Below are 17,880 nucleotides of genomic sequence, written 5' to 3' on the forward strand. Positions count from 1 at the left end.
CTGTATAACTGCAGCAAGACATCCTTGTTCCTGTACTCAAACCCTCTCGCTACGAAGGCCAACGTGCCATTTGCCTTCTTAACCGCCTGCTGCAGCTGCATGCTTACCTTCAGCGACTGGTGCACAAGGACACCCAAGTCTCGTTGCACTTCCCCTTCTCCCACTCTATTGCCGTTCAGATAATAATCTGCCTTCCTGTTTTTGGCACCAGGATAACCTCGCATTTATCCACAATTTACTGCATCTGCCATGCATCTGCCCAATCACCCAACCTGTCCAAATCATGCTGGAGTTTCTTGGCATCCTCCTCACAGCACACATGCCCACCCAGCTTTGTGTTGTCTGCAAACTTGGAGATATTACATCTAGTTCCCTCGTCTAGATCATTAATATATATTGTGAATAGCTGGGGTCCTAGCACCGATCCCTGCGGCACCCCACTAGTCACTGCCTGCCACTCGGAAAAAGACCTGTTTATTCCAACTCTTTGCTTCCTGTCTGCCAACCAGTTCTCTATCCAAGTCAGTACCTTAACCCCAATCCCATGTGCTTTAACTTTACACGCTAATCTCTTATGCGAGACCTTATCGAAAGCTTTCTGCAAGTCCAAATACACCACATCCACTGGTTCTCCCTTATCTATTCTACCAGTTACATCCTCAAAAAATTCCAGTAGATTATTCAAGCACGATTTACCTTTTGTAAATCCATGTTGACTTTATCCGATCCTGTCACTGTTTTCCAAGTGCTCTGCTATTACATCTTTTATAATGGACTCTAGCATTTTCCCCACTACCGATGTCAGGTTTACTGGTCTATAATTCCCCGTTTTTTCTCTACCACCTTTTTTAAATAGTGGGGTTACATTAGCTACCCTCCAAACCATGGGAACTGTTCCAGAGTCTGTAGAATTTTGGAAGATGACCAGCAATGCATCTACTATTTCTAGGGCCACTTCCTTAAGTACCCTAGGATGTAGATTATCAGGCCCTGGGGATTTATCGGCCTTCAATCCCGTCAATTTCCCTAACACCATTTCCCTACAAATACTGATTTCATTCAGTTCCTCCCTCTCATTAGACCCTATGTTCCCCGACATCTCTGGGAGGTTATTTGTGTCCTCCTTTGTGAAGACAGAACCAAAGTATGTATTTAATTGGTCTGCCATTTCTTTGTTCCCCATTATAAATCCCCCTGATTCTGACTGCAAGGGACCTATGCTTGACTTCACCAATCTTTTTCTCTTTACATATCTATAGAAGCTTTTAAGTCAGTTTTTATGTTCCCTGCAAGCTTACTCATACTCTATTTTCCCCCTTTTAATTAATCCCTTTGTCCTCCTTTGCTGAATCCTAAACTGCTCCCAATCCTCAGGTTTGCTGCTTTTTCTGGCCAATTTATATGTCCTCTCCTTGGATCTTATGCTATCCCTAATTTCCCTTGTTAGCCACGGTTGAGTCAACTTTTTTGTTTTATTTTTATGCCAAACAGGGATGAACAAATTCTGTAGTTCATCCATGCGATCTTTAAATGTTTGCCATTGCCTATCCACCATCAACCCTTTAAGTAATATTGCCCAATCCATCCTAGCCAACTCGCGCCTCATACCATCATAGTTTCCTTTATTTAAATTCAGGACCCTAGTCTCTGAGTCAACTACTTCACTCTCCATCTTAATGAAGAATTCTATCATATTATGATCGCTCCTCCCCAAGGGGCCTCGCACAACAAGATTGCTAATTAAACCTTTCTCATTACATAATACCCAGTCCAAGATGGCCTGATCTCTAGTTGGTTCCTCGACATATTGGTCCAGGAAACCATCCCGAAAGAGCAGGGGAGTGAGACTAACTGGATTGCTCTTCGAAAGAGCTGGCACAGACTCGATGGGCCAAGTGGCCTCCTTCTGTGCTGTACTATTCTATGATTCTCTAAGTCCATTCTAGGTGGTGAAGAACCTCCTGACACCAGCTCTAAAGCTACCGTTTACACATATGCGAGATAACGCACCTAAGAATTTGTTTATTGTAAATCACAACAGGGTTCCATTCTTCAAAGTATAGTGGGACTAATTAGAATGTGCTTGCTTTGCAGAGGTAACCCGAGACGAGGCCGAAAGTCTGTGCTTCGCACGCCTTAACGAGGACTGTTATCTTAAGAAAACATGTAACAAGCAAAACCACCTGGCTACGGGTAAATGGATGGTTGTAGAGCAATTAAGATGAGGCCCACAGTCACAGGGGGGTGACGGGACCAACTGATAACAGGAATGTGGGATTGTGGGCGGCAAGAAGATGAAATGTCACGGTTTATAATTGCCATTTAGCTATAACTCTGTATATGCTGATAAGCTTTATCCCCGCCCCTAGGGAGGGGGGTTTGATTTTTCTATAACTGTGATTGTTGCTAGGGAATCGGGGGAGTCGGATCTGAGAGGGGTCTCAGAAGGTTCTCCCCAGGCCTGTGAATAAAGACCGTTTTGAACCATTCTTCACTCGAAGTCTGTCATCTGTACCAAAGCTAAGTGTCGACTTTGTATATCACTTAGTCCGCTCTGAGGGGGAAAGGGTTAAGTGTCGACCTGGCACAACACCGGGTCCACTTTTCAGGATACAACAATTGGCGTCATGAACAGGATCACAGACTCTGACTGGTCCACAGGAACGACGAGCTAAGAAGGGTGAGTACGTTTTAAATTACCACCCATAAATTAGAAAGCTCAGAATGTACTGTGAGATCCGGTAAGGCTGTGATTAAAAGAACTAAAGTTGGCAGAGACAGACTCGAGAAAAGGGGTGCGGTCTAGTGAGCCGGGAGGCGGTGAATCCTCAGAGCCGTTGAGACGGCAAGGCCTCTAGGATAAAGAGGTAGGTAAGTGGGCTAGAAAGACCTACGAGTGAGCCGGGAGATGGCAAAGTCTCTAGGATAGAGAGGCAGATAAGTGGGCTATAAAGACCTACGAGGAAGCCGGGAGGCGGCAAACCAAATCCTCAGAGCCGTTGTGACGGCAAGGCCTCTAGGATAAAGAGGCAGATAAATGGGCGAGAAAGACCTACGAGTGAGCCGGAAGGTGGCAAAGCCTCTAGAGCAGAGAGGCAGATAAGTGGGCTATAAAGACCTACGAGGAAGCCGGGAGGCGGCAAACCAAATCCTCAGCGCCGTTAAGATGGCAAGGTCTCTAGGGTAAAGAGGTGGTTAAGTGGGCGGTAACTCCTACGAATAGTGGATCCTTGGGAGTCACGGGGTGACCAACACGGACAAGGGTGGTTGTCTATCCTAAACACCTAGCCTGAGGCCGAATTAAGAGGACGTAGTCCCACGTGACGGCCAGGACCAAGTAGGTGTAGGGAACGAAACACCACAGGATCGTGACCCCGTGATGAGTGAGTGTGCGCAAAATAAGTGTGTGTGTGAGTGAGTGACAGGGTAATATAAGAACCGTTGAGAAGTAAGTCGGAAACTATATAGAATGCCTAAAAGGATGCAGAGATAAAGAAGGAAAAAGATCTAATTTGCAGGCTAACCAATTTGAAAACTTAGCAAAGGAAAAAAAAACAAACAGGAATTTGGAAAGCTAGGGAAAGCTGCTGAGTCGCCGATTTAAAAAAAAAGATAAACTTAAAGCTTTACCAACATGGAAGTTATTAACACCTGAACCGAGACAAATAAAACACAAGATTTGCTGAGTGAAAGGAACCTTAAAAATATGCTGGAATTTCAGGTTGTATGAAATTGTGTGTTAAAGTGTGAAAGTTTTCCTGACTATGAATGTTTAAGAGGCTATAACATTCCTTTGTCTGAAAGTCTGTCCTTAAAAAAGAGAAGTGTCTGCTGTGTGTTTTAGCTCCACCCACTTCTCTGTGTTAAAAAAAGCATTTAGCCCTTTTGTCTTGTCTTGGATTTTGGAAGTTTTAAGAATGTGCAAATAAGATTGTGCCCGCAGAATGAAAAAACCTACTACAATTTAAGTTAAGCTGGAGTGTAAAAACTGAGAAGAGCAACAAAAAGTTTGTTTAACAAAAGATTAAGTTTCAGTCTAAGATTTAACCTTGGAGTTATGAGGTAAACTAACCTATTAAAACCAGACTTTCATTGTGGCCACAGTGAATTTCTGGTTGGTGTAAATTGGTGTAGTCTGAATTGAATAAGATAACTCCACTCCACAGGAGCGTCCAGTAGTGGCAGGTCCCTCTACAATATTTAATTGACCACGGTACTGGGAGCCCTGCAGAATGCAGGACTAAAGTTAAACCCTAGAAAGGTACAGGTAGGGAAGGACGAAGAAATCTACCTAGGATACCTAATAACACAAGGGAAAGACATGGGCGTGCACACACCCCCCCTCAGCCGAGGGAGACACATCCGAGTGCGGATTCACAAAAACCACCAATTGCACCCTTGAGGTACACCCAAGGGGGATACACCGGACAAGGGTAGCACCAAGGAACAACGGGACATTTTGTGTCACCACAACTGAACAGAAATATGAATATCAAGATATGATTTGTCCCATTCCCCAACCAAACTTTTGTTTTGATCCAAAGATATCTCAGATTCAGATTCAGATTAGATTTATTTGCCATATGTAACAAGTACGATGGAATGCTTGTTCCCCATAGGGACGCGTCAGCTATACATACAGCGCCGCGTTCAGAGTCAATACAATGGCTTCCCGTGGCAGTGGGAGCACGTTGTCCCTCAGCACTCCTCCGCCCAACTCGTCGAACACATCGTCGGAATGTGAATGCTCCAATTCAGCCTCCTCTTCACCGTCGCTGGCTCCACGCTCCACGGCCCGGGGCCTACTTCTCTCTCTTCGCGGGTCGGCCTCTGGCCGCCAAGCTCGGCTCCCCTCCTCCCAGTCGTAATTCCTTCCCGCCGAGGAGCTGCCGGCCGATGTGCTCCAGCGGGTCAGCTTGGCTGCTGCTGCTGCTCACCGCGCTGCGCTGCCTCTGCCCGACTCGCCGAGCACCTTGCTCCGGTTGCGGGAGCGAGCGGCGAGAGCTGGCCGCCCGAAGCAGGGAGAGCGATCTCAGCACCGGACCGTCACGGCCGCCATCTTGAATACACAGATAGGACATCAATATATACACCCACCAAGACCACAGGAAACGATAACATGGTCACTTGATAGTATGGTACTTAATAAAGAGGTTGAAGCTTATGTCATACCAGAGCCCAAGGCAATTCCTAAGTTAGAGGAAGAGGAGGCTTGGAAGAAATTACGGCAGGAAACGGAGGAAATTTTAAAGTATTATCATAAAATAGAGGAAGACTTAAAGAAACAACAAAAAGACATTGGTACAACATTAGCGGAAACTCCTTGGTACAATAAGATCTGGAATTGGGGGCTAAATGTCGATCGATATACACCCCTGGATCAGGATCATGTCACATGTGCTGGTAGTTGTGCAAGGTGCTGTATTAATGATCCTTTTGTTCTTACTTTGTGGATATTGCCGATGGCGAAAGAACCACAACCTAGCACAGGCCAGAACCAAACGAATAACGAAGGAAGAAGAGAAAGAAACACTGTTGCTAACCACCAACAAGCAAGGGGTAGGGTGTGAGGAGAATCATTATGAAGACTGTGTTTAGGATTGCGGAAGTATGAGTACTAGACACCCTGGCTTGGTACAACTAGGGCGACGGTCCTCATAGCAAACAATCTTAAACTGCAGCATATTGGCCGTATTGGGTCAAAGTGACCAATGGGCCATAAGGGGGGGGGACTGAAGTAGCCAAATTACTATTATACCTTAGTTTGTATGTTAGAATATGTATAATTTAGTTTAATGTTAGAATATGTATAATGCAGCACTAATGTACAAGGTGGAGATAATGGGTTAATCCCTACCCTGAGTTAAACGGTATAGAGGTCTGTATATTGCATTTACCCAGCTAAGTTTTAAAACATAGTTAAGTGCCTTCAAATGCTGAGAGATTAAACTGCAGAACAACTCATGGGAAGATTGAGGAGGATGTGTGTTTGGCCAGGTGAGGCAGCATATATGCAAGATAACGCACCTAAGAATTTGTTTATTGTAAATCACAACAGGGTTCCATTCTTCAAAGTATAGTGGGACTAATTAGAATGTGCTTGCTTTGCAGAGGTAACCTGAGATGGGGCCGATAGTCTGTGCTTCGCACGCCTTAACGAGGACTGTTATCTTAAGAAAACATGTAACAAGCAAAACCACCTGGCTACGGGCAAATGGATGGTTGTAGAGCAATTAAGATGAGGTCCACAGTCACAGGGGGGTGATGGGACCAACTGATAACAGGAATGTGGGATTGTGGGCGGCAAGAAGATGAAATGTCACGGTTTATAATTGCCATTTAGCTATAACTCTGTATATGCTGATAAGCTTTATCCCCGCCCCTAGGGAGGGGGGTTTGATTTTTCTATAACTGTGATTGTTGCTAGGGAATCGGGGGAGTCGGATCTGAGAGGGGTCTCAGAAGGTTCTCCCCAGGCCTGTGAATAAAGACCGTTTTGAACCATTCTTCACTCGAAGTCTGTCATCTGTACCAAAGCTAAGTGTCGACTCTGTATATCACTTAGTCCGCTCTGAGGGGGAAAGGGTTAAGTGTCGACCTGGCACAACACCGGGTCCACTTTTCAGGATACAACATTCACCACACGGACTGCAGCGGCTCAAGAAGGCGGCCCATCACCACCTTCTCAAGGGTCAACTAGGGATGGGTGGGTAAATGCTGGCTTTGCCGGCGACGCCCTCATCCTGAGAATGAATAAAAAATAACACCAAGGATCAGTCTCATGGCTCTTCCTTGCATTGCCTCCCGACTTAAACATCTCCTTTGTTACTCAGTGACTAGAATTGGAGACAATGCTTAAGGTGGGGTCTAACTAGAGCACTGCCCAGTCTGATCATGACTTCTTCTGACTTGTATTCCATTGTTTTGACTGCAGTTCAACAAGCTATTTGCTTTGTTGATCACTGCTCTGCATTGGTTGGACATGTTGGTCTCCTTCAACTTTAACCATAGCTATTCCAGCATTGTTCATGGAGTGTATATGTGGCCCATTATCCTTCCCATGTGAAATACTCTGCATTACCTTTCATCTGCTACTGTTCAACCCACTCACTTATCTTGTTTAGCTCATTCATTCATAAGTCAGGAGTGTGATGGAATACTCTCCACTTGCCTGGATGAGTGCAGCTCCAGCAACATTTAGGAAGCTCGACACCATACAGGACAAAGCAGCCCGCTTTATGGGCACCCCATCCACCACCTTAAACATTCACTCCCTCCACCACCCATGCACCGTGGCTGTAGTGTGCACCATCTACAAGATGCACTGCAGCAACTCGCCAAGGCTTCTTCGGCAGCACCTCCCAAACCCGCGACCTCCACCACCTAGAAGGACGAGGGCAGCAGGCGCATGGGAACACCGCCATCTCCAAGTCACACATCATCCTGACTTGGACATATATCAGCCAATCCTTCATTGCCGCTGGGTCAAAAATCCCTACCTAATGGCACTGTGGGAGTACCTTCACCACACGGACTGCAGCGGTTCAAGAAGAAGGCTCATCGCTGTAATGTATGTACATTTAAGGGGAGAACTACTTTTTACAGCTCCTGTATACTGTAGTACCGGCAGTGACCACACCTGTATATAAACCCTGAGTAGGGATCTGTACAGATAGTTCTAGAGTAACCCTCATTCAGTAAACACCTGTTGATCGTTCCCTGCAGTCGCTTGTCTAATTATTGAAGGACACTACATCAAGATACACGGATCTAACAATCACCACCTTCCCAAAGGGGCAACTAGGGATGGGCAATAAATGCCAGCAATGCCCACATCCCGAGAATGAATTCAAAATAAAGTGAGGTAGCAATGGATGGTATGAGCCTGTGGAAATTAGACCAAGAAGGAGTGTTGAGGAGGGCAGGCCTAAATACCCGAGCATGGCTTGTGCCTCCTTGACATCAACTCCCCGCAGCACAGCTATGGGGGTCCTGTTAGATAAGTGAGCTGAGTTCGCTTCTGCACTCCGCCAGTCAGTGGATGGCTGGCCCTTTCTCAGCATCATTTGAAGCCAACAGGAAGAGCACCTGTCACTTTAAGGAGCTGCTCCTGCTCAGGAAATCCCACCCCGTCCCCATATGCAAATTAAGGAGTAGCAAAATACCCGGGAGGTGCCCCTCACTGCGCCGGCCGTGGCAACTGCACCGGGGTGGAGACACTGGTGCCGCTGGTGTATCCGGGGGTGGACTTTCAGCCCCAAAACAATTTCAGCTTCCGCGGGCCCCCAGTCAGAAGCCTTGGGCCTCCTCTTGCCCCAGGATCTGCCCCGATCACGATCATCTCTCAACCAACGATCCCCCTAAGCTGCTTGGCCACGCAATGGTCTGGAGGTCCCGCGCAGACTGCTCACCGGCTTTTATAGGGAAGAAACCGCGCGTGCACGAAAATTTGAATGGGCCACGCAGCCAATTAAAGGGACTGCGCAAGAAAAAAAATAAGAGGGAACATTGCTCTAAAGCCCCAACCCCGCCCCCCCCCACCGCTTACCTTAAGAACATAAGAATTAGGAGCAGGATTAGGCAATTCGGCCCCTCGAGCCTGCTCCGCCATTGAATAAGATCATGGCTGATCTTCTACCTCATCTCCACATTCCCGCTCGATCCCCATATCCCTCGATTCACTTAGTGCCCAAAAATCTATCGATCTCGGCCTTGAATATACTCAACGACTGAGCCTCCACAGCCCTCTGGGGCAGAGAATTCCAAAGATTCACCACCCTCTGAGTGAAGAAATTCCTCCTCATCTCAGTCCTAAATGGCCGACCCCTTATCCTGAGACAGTGACCCCTGGTTCTAGACTCCCCAGCCAGGGGAGACACTCTCTCAGTATCGAGCAGTTTTTTAACACATAGGGTTGTGAGGCTGTGGATCGCACAACTGGAGTTAGTGATCGAAGCAGATAGCATAAATAAAAAAATACTTGTCACAAAGTGCTTTACAGCCAATGAAGTACTTTTTGAGGTGTGGTCACTGTTGTAATGTAGGAAACGCGGCAGCCAGTTTATGCAGAGCAAGCTCCCACAAACAGCAATATGATAATGACTAGTTAATCTGCTTTAGTGATGTTGATTGAGGGATAAATATTGACCAAGACACCGGGGATAATTCCCCTGCTCTTCTTTGAAATAGTGGCAGTGGGATCTTTTGCATCCACCTGAAAGGGCAGGCGGGGCCTTGGTTTAATGTCTCATCTGAAAGACGGCACCTCCGACAGTGCAGCACTCCCTCAGTACTGCCCCTCCGACAGTGCAGCACTCCCTCAGTACTGCCCCTCCGACAGTGCGGCACTCCCTCAGTACTGCCCCTCCGACAGTGCAACGCTCCCTCAGTACTGCCTCTCCAACAGTGCAGCACTCCCTCAGTACTGCTCCTCCGACAGTGCAGCGCTCCATCAGTACTGCTGCTCCGACAGTGCAGCTCTCCCTCAGAACTGCCCCTCCGACAGTGCAGCACTCCCTCAGTACTGCCCCTCCGACAGTGCGGCGCTCCCTCGGTACTGCCCCTCCGACAGTGCAACGCTCCCTCAGTACTGACCCTCCGACAGTGCGGCACTCCCTCAGTACTGCCCCTCCAACAGTGCAGCACTCCCTCAGTACTGCACCTCCGACAGTGCAGCGGTCCATCAGTACTGCCGCTCCGACAGTGCAGCTCTCCCTCAGTACTGCTTCTCCGACAGTGCAGCGCTCCCTCAGTACTGCCACTCCGACAGTGCAGCTCTCCCTCAGTACTGCCCCTCCGACAGTGCGGTGCTCCCTCAGTACTGCCCCTCCAACAGTGCGGTGCTCCCTCAGTACTGCCGCTCCAACAGTGCAGCTCTCCCTCAGTACTGCCCCTCCGACAGTGCGGCGCTCCCTCAGTACTGCCCTCCAACAGTGCAGCACTCCCTCAGTACCACCCCTCCGACAGTGCGGCACTCCCTCAGTACTGCCCCTCCGACAGTGCAGCGCTCCCTCAGTACTGCCCCTCCGACAGTGCGGCACTCCCTCAGTACTGCCCCTCCGACAGTGCAACGTTCCCTCAGTACTGACCCTCCGACAGTGCGGCACTCCCTCAGTGCTGACCCTCCGACAGTGCAGCACTCCCTCAGTACTGCCCCTCCAACAGTGCAGCACTCTCTCAGTACTGCCCCTCCGACAGTGCAACGCTCCCTCAGTACTGACCCTCCGACAGTGCGGCACTCCCTCAGTACTGCCCCTCCGACAGTGCAGCACTCTCTCAGTATTGCCCCTCTGACAATGCGGCACTCCCTCCGTACTGCCCCTCCGACAGTGCAGCTCTCCCTCAGTGCTGCCCCTTTGACAGTGTGGTGCTCCCTCAGTACTGCCTCTCCGACAGTGCGGCGCTCCCTCAGTACTGCTCCTCTGACAGTGCAGCGCTCCCTCAGTACTGGCTCTCCGACAGTGCAGCACTCCCTCAGTACTGCCCCTCCGACAGTGCGCTGCTCCCTCAGTACTGCCCCTCCGAAAGAGCGGCGCTCCCTCAGTACTGCTCCCCCCGTCAGTGCAGCGCTCCCTCAGTACTGCCCCTCCGACAGTGCGGCACTCCCTCGGTACTGCCCCTCCGACAGTGCAACGTTCCCTCAGTACTGACCCTCCGACAGTGCGGCACTCCCTCAGTGCTGACCCTCCGACAGTGCAGCACTCCCTCAGTACTGCCCCTCCAACAGTGCAGCACTCTCTCAGTACTGCCCCTCCGACAGTGCAACGCTCCCTCAGTACTGACCCTCCAACAGTGCGGCACTCCCTCAGTACTGCCCCTCCGACAGTGCAGCACTCTCTCAGTATTGCCCCTCTGACAATGCAGCACTCCCTCCGTACTGCCCCTCCGACAGTGCAGCTCTCCCTCAGTGCTGCCCCTTTGACAGTGTGGTGCTCCCTCAGTACTGCCCCTCCGACAGTGCGGCGCTCCCTCAGTACCGCTCCTCTGACAGTGCAGCGCTCCCTCAGTACTGGCTCTCCGACAGTGCAGCACTCCCTCAGTACTGCCCCTCCGACAGTGCGCTGCTCCCTCAGTACTGCCCCTCCGAAAGAGCGGCGCTCCCTCAGTACTGCTCCCCCCGTCAGTGCAGCGCTCCCTCAGTACTGACCCTCCGACAGTGCAGCGCTCCCTCAGTACTGCCCCCCACCCCGTCAGTGCAGCGCTCCCTCAGTACTGATCCTCCGACAGTGCCGCACTCCCTCAGTACTGCCCCTCTGACAGTGCAGCACTACCTCAGTACCGCCCATCCGACAGTGCAGCGCTCCCTCAGTACTGCCCCTCCGACAGTGTAGCGCTCCCTCAGTACTGCTCCTCCGACAGTGCAGCACTCCCTCAGTACTGCTCCGCCGACAGTGCGGCACTCCCTCAGTACTGCCCCTCCGACAGTGTAGCACTCCCTCAGTGCTGCCCCTCCGACAGTGTAGCACTCCCTCAGTACTGCCCCTCCGACAGTACAGCACTCCCTCAGTACTGCCCCTCCAACAGTGCGGCACTCCCTCAGTACTGCCCCCCCGACAGTGTAGCAGTCACTCAGTACTGCCCCTCCGACAGTGTAGCACTCCCTCAGTACTGCCCCTCCGACAGTGCGGCACTCCCTCAGTACTGCCCCTCCGACAGTGCGGCACTCCCTCAGTACTGCCCCTCCGACAGTGTAGCACTCCCTCAATACTGCCCCTCCGACAGTGTAGCGCTCCCTCAGTACTGCTCCTCCGACAGTGCGGCGCTCCCTCAGTACTGCCGCTCCGACAGTGTAGTGCTCCCTCAGTACTGCACCTCCAACAGTGCGGTGCTCCCTCAGTACCGCCCCTCCGACAGTGCGGCACTCCCTCAGTACTGCCCCTCCGACAGTGCAGCGCTCCCTCAGTACTGCCCCTCCGACAGTGCGGCACTCCCTCAGTACTGCCCCTCCGACAGTGCAACGTTCCCTCAGTACTGACCCTCCGACAGTGCGGCACTCCCTCAGTGCTGACCCTCCGACAGTGCAGCACTCCCTCAGTACTGCCCCTCCAACAGTGCAGCACTCTCTCAGTACTGCCCCTCCGACAGTGCAACGCTCCCTCAGTACTGACCCTCCGACAGTGCGGCACTCCCTCAGTACTGCCCCTCCGACAGTGCAGCACTCTCTCAGTATTGCCCCTCTGACAATGCGGCACTCCCTCCGTACTGCCCCTCCGACAGTGCAGCTCTCCCTCAGTGCTGCCCCTTTGACAGTGTGGTGCTCCCTCAGTACTGCCCCTCCGACAGTGCGGCGCTCCCTCAGTACTGCTCCTCTGACAGTGCAGCGCTCCCTCAGTACTGGCTCTCCGACAGTGCAGCACTCCCTCAGTACTGCCCCTCCGACAGTGCGCTGCTCCCTCAGTACTGCCCCTCCGAAAGAGCGGCGCTCCCTCAGTACTGCTCCCCCCGTCAGTGCAGCGCTCCCTCAGTACTGCCCCTCCGACAGTGCGGCACTCCCTCGGTACTGCCCCTCCGACAGTGCAACGTTCCCTCAGTACTGACCCTCCGACAGTGCGGCACTCCCTCAGTGCTGACCCTCCGACAGTGCAGCACTCCCTCAGTACTGCCCCTCCAACAGTGCAGCACTCTCTCAGTACTGCCCCTCCGACAGTGCAACGCTCCCTCAGTACTGACCCTCCAACAGTGCGGCACTCCCTCAGTACTGCCCCTCCGACAGTGCAGCACTCTCTCAGTATTGCCCCTCTGACAATGCAGCACTCCCTCCGTACTGCCCCTCCGACAGTGCAGCTCTCCCTCAGTGCTGCCCCTTTGACAGTGTGGTGCTCCCTCAGTACTGCCCCTCCGACAGTGCGGCGCTCCCTCAGTACCGCTCCTCTGACAGTGCAGCGCTCCCTCAGTACTGGCTCTCCGACAGTGCAGCACTCCCTCAGTACTGCCCCTCCGACAGTGCGCTGCTCCCTCAGTACTGCCCCTCCGAAAGAGCGGCGCTCCCTCAGTACTGCTCCCCCCGTCAGTGCAGCGCTCCCTCAGTACTGACCCTCCGACAGTGCAGCGCTCCCTCAGTACTGCCCCCCACCCCGTCAGTGCAGCGCTCCCTCAGTACTGATCCTCCGACAGTGCCGCACTCCCTCAGTACTGCCCCTCTGACAGTGCAGCACTACCTCAGTACCGCCCATCCGACAGTGCAGCGCTCCCTCAGTACTGCCCCTCCGACAGTGTAGCGCTCCCTCAGTACTGCTCCTCCGACAGTGCAGCACTCCCTCAGTACTGCTCCGCCGACAGTGCGGCACTCCCTCAGTACTGCCCCTCCGACAGTGTAGCACTCCCTCAGTGCTGCCCCTCCGACAGTGTAGCACTCCCTCAGTACTGCCCCTCCGACAGTGCAGCACTCCCTCAGTACTGTCCCTCCAACAGTGCGGCACTCCCTCAGTACTGCCCCCCCGACAGTGTAGCAGTCACTCAGTACTGCCCCTCCGACAGTGTAGCACTCCCTCAGTACTGCCCCTCCGACAGTGCGGCACTCCCTCAGTACTGCCCCTCCGACAGTGCGGCACTCCCTCAGTACTGCCCCTCCGACAGTGTAGCACTCCCTCAATACTGCCCCTCCGACAGTGTAGCGCTCCCTCAGTACTGCTCCTCCGACAGTGCGGCGCTCCCTCAGTACTGCCGCTCCGACAGTGTAGTGCTCCCTCAGTACTGCCCCTCCAACAGTGCGGCGCTCCCTCAGTACCGACCCTCCGATAGTGCAGCGCTCCCTCAGTACTGCCCCTCCGACAGTGTGGCACTCCCTCAGTACTGCCCCTCCGACAGTGCGGCACTCCCTCAGTACTGCCCCACTGACAGTGTAGCACTCCCTCAGTACTGTCCCTCCGACAGTGCGGCACTCCCTCAGTACTGCCCCTCCGACAGTGCGGCACTCCCTCAGTACTGCCCCTCCGACAGTGCGGCACTCCCTCAGTACTGCCCCTCCGACAGTGCAGCACTCCCTCAGTACCGCCCCTCCGACAGTGTAGCGCTCCCTCAGTACTGCTCCTCCGACAGTGCAGCGCTCCCTCAGTACTGCCCCTCCAACAGTGCGGCGCTCCCTCAGTACCGACCCTCCGATAGTGCAGCGCTCCCTCAGTACTGCCCCTCCGACAGTGCGGCACTCCCTCAGTACTGCCCCTCCGACAGTGCGGCACTCCCTCAGTACTGCCCCACTGACAGTGTAGCACTCCCTCAGTACTGTCCCTCCGACAGTGCGGCACTCCCTCAGTACTGCCCCTCCGACAGTGCGGCACTCCCTCAGTACTGCCCCTCCGACAGTGCGGCACTCCCTCAGTACTGCCCCTCCGACAGTGCAGCACTCCCTCAGTACTGCCCCTCTGACAGTGTAGCGCTCCCTCAGTACTGCTCCTCCGACAGTGCGGCGCTCCCTCAGCACTGCCGCTCCGACAGTGTAGTGCTCCCTCAGTACTGCCCCTCCAACAGTGCGGCGCTCCCTCAGTACCGACCCTCCGATAGTGCAGCGCTCCCTCAGTACTGCCCCTCCGACAGTGCGGCACTCCCTCAGTACTGCCCCTCCGACAGTGCGGCACTCCCTCAGTACTGCCCCACTGACAGTGTAGCACTCCCTCAGTACTGCCCCTCCGACAGTGCGGCACTCCCTCAGTACTGCCCCTCCGACAGTACGGCGCTCCCTCAGTACTGCCCCTCCGACAGTGCGGCACTCCCTCAGTACTGCCCCTCCGACAGTGCGGCACTCCCTCAGTACTGCCCCACTGACAGTGTAGCACTCCCTCAGTACTGTCCCTCCGACAGTTCGGCACTCCCTCAGTACTGCCCCTCCGACAGTGCGGCACTCCCTCAGTACTGCCCCTCCGACAGTGCGGCACTCCCTCAGTACAGCCCCTCCGACAGTGCGGCGCTCCCTCAGTACTGCCCCTCCGACAGTGCGGCACTCCCTCAATACTGCCCCTCCGACAGTGCGGCACTCCCTCAGTACTGCCCCACTGACAGTGTAGCACTCCCTCAGTACTGCCCCTCCGACAGTGCGGCACTCCCTCAGTACTGCCCCTCCGACAGTGCGGCACTCCCTCAGTACTGCCCCTCCGACAGTGCGGCGCTCCCTCAGTACTGCTCCTCCGACAGTGCGGCGCTCCCTCAGTACTGCTCCTCCGACAGTGCCGTGCTCCCTCAGCACTGCACTGGGAGTGCTACCCACTGAGCCATGTAAACATTTACAAATTAATTAGATAGTTTGGTTAAAAGGGTACAGGCAAATGGGATTGGAATTACAACACGGACTGGAGGGGCCGAATGGCCATGTTGTAATTTCAGTGTACTCTTTTGTTTGGGTTATTAAAACAAATCAGCTGTAACTTAATAAAACTTGAAATAAAACTGAACAAATTACATTAAAATTTGATTGGCCAGACTGATGATGCACTTCAGTCCCCGTGGCGCCCACCGGTCGCGGAAGGCCGCGTGCTCCATCTCCAGGGCCAACCGGGCGCCAACATTACCGGTAATTTCAGCGTAAAACTAATCCAGGCAGCAACTTTCACGCGTGGGGTCCAATAAACCCTAATTTATAATTATAATTCCCGATATAATTGACACTAGGAGACCGCTCGGCCCTTACCCTCGGCTATTTGGTGTTTGTCTGGTTACCGGGGTAACACTCAGCGGCCCTGCCAGGTCCTGCTCTCTCCCTGCTCCTCCTGTATCCCACAGTGCTTTGTGGGGACGGTGGGGTGGGGGGTCGCTCTGTCCTCTTGCCTCCTCTGTGATCCTTGGCATTGGAGGAGTGCCAGGACCTCCAGCTGGGCCTGGGGCTGACCCTGCGCCCCCTCATCCATCCCCTCGCCTCGCCCCTCCTCACCTCATCCCCTTGCCTCACTTCACCTCATCCCCTTGCCCCTCCTCACCTCATCCCCTCGCCCCTCCTCACCTCATCCCCTCGCCTCACCTCACCTCATCCCCTTGCCCCTCCTCACCTCATCCCCTCGCCCCTCCTTACCTCATCCCCTCGCCCCTCCTCAACTCATCCCCTCGCCCCTCCTCAACTCATCCCCTCGCCCCTCCTCAACTCTTCTCCCCTCGCCCCCTCATCACCTCACCCCTCCTCACCTCATCCCCTAGCCCCTCCTCACCTCATCCCCTCACCCCTCCTCACCTCATCCCCTCACCCCCTCCTCACCTCATCCCCTCATCCCTCCTCACCTCATCCCGTCAACCCCTCATCCTCTTGCCCCATCCCCTCGCCCCCTCATCCCTTTGCCTCACATCCTCTCTCTCCCCCATCCTCTCTCCCCCCAGCCTCTCTCTCTCCCCCCATCCTCTCTCTCTCTCCCCATCCTCTCTCTCCCCACCATCCTCTCTCCCCCTCACTCCCATCCTCTCACCTCACAACCCATTGCCCACTCGCCTTCATTCCCTCGGGCCCGTCCCCTTGCACCCCCATTCCCTTATACCGGACAGGGGGTGTGGATTATACCGGACAGGGGGTGTGGATTATACCGGACAGGGTGTGGATTATACCGGACAGGGGGTGTGGATTATACCGGACAGGGTGTGGATTATACCGGACAGAGGGTGTGGATTATACCGGACAGGGGGTGTGGATTATACCGGACAGGGGGTGTGGATTATTCCGGACAGAGGGTGTGGATTATATCGGACAGAGGGTGTGGATTATTCCGGACAGGGTGTGTGGATTATTCCGGACAGAGGGTGTGGATTATTCCGGACAGAGGGTGTGGATTATATCGGACAGAGGGTGTGGATTATTCCGGACAGGGGGTGTGGATTATTCCGGACAGAGGGTGTGGATTATTCCGGACAGAGGGTGTGGATTATACCGGACAGAGGGTGTGGATTATACCGGACAGGGGGTGTGGATTATTCCGGACAGAGGGTGTGGATTATACCGGACAGAGGGTGTGGATTATTCCGGACAGAGGGTGTGGATTATACCGGACAGAGGGTGTGGATTATTCCGGACAGAGGGTGTGGATTATTCCGGACAGAGGGTGTGGATTATTCCGGACAGAGGGTGTGGATTATTCCGGACAGAGGGTGTGGATTATACCAGACAGAGGGTGTGGATTATACCGGACAGAGGGTGTGGATTATACCAGACAGGGGGTGTGGATTATACCAGACAGGGGGTGTGGATTATATCGGACAGAGGGTGTGGATTATTCCGGACAGAGGGTGTGGATTATTCCGGACAGAGGGTGTGGATTATTCCGGACAGAGGGTGTGGATTATACCGGACATAGGGTGTGGATTATTCCGGACAGAGGGTGTGGATTATACCGGACAGAGGGTGTGGATTATTCCGGACAGAGGGTGTGGATTATACCAGACAGAGGGTGTGGATTATTCCGGACAGAGGGTGTGGATTATTCCGGACAGAGGGTGTGGATTATACCGGACAGAGGGTGTGGATTATACCGGACAGGGGGTGTGGATTATACCGGACAGGGGGTGTGGATTATACCGGACAGAGGGTGTGGATTATACCGGACAGAGGGTGTGGATTATACCGGACAGGGGGTGTGGATTATACCGGACAGGGGGTGTGGATTATACCGGACAGGGTGTGGATTATACCGGACAGGGGGTGTGGATTATACCGGACAGGGGGTGTGGATTATACCGGACAGGGGGTGTGGATTATACCGGACAGGGTGTGGATTATACCGGACAGGGGGTGTGGATTATACCGGACAGGGTGTGGATTATACCAGACAGAGGGTGTGGATTATTCCGGACAGGGGGTGTGGATTATACCGGACAGGGGGTGTGGATTATTCCGGACAGAGGGTGTGGATTATACCAGACAGAGGGTGTGGATTATTCCGGACAGAGGGTGTGGATTATACCGGACAGAGGGTG

General features: G+C 53.5%; 1 long non-coding RNA gene across 1 annotated transcript; it reads right to left on the bottom strand.

The window, feature by feature from the left end:
- Positions 1 to 4,554: 4,554 nt before the first annotated feature.
- LOC147114356 (uncharacterized) lies at positions 4,555 to 15,840 on the bottom strand. Its single transcript, XR_015079407.1, has 2 exons — positions 15,620 to 15,840; positions 4,555 to 5,059 (listed from the first exon to the last, which is right to left on the bottom strand). It is a non-coding gene; the product is annotated as an uncharacterized LOC147114356 (long non-coding RNA).
- Positions 15,841 to 17,880: the final 2,040 nt, after the last annotated feature.

This window comes from Somniosus microcephalus, chromosome 8 (assembly GCF_052327205.1).
Source record: "Somniosus microcephalus isolate GS21.2 chromosome 8, FLI_Smic_1.0, whole genome shotgun sequence".
Lineage (NCBI taxonomy): Eukaryota > Metazoa > Chordata > Chondrichthyes > Squaliformes > Somniosidae > Somniosus > Somniosus microcephalus.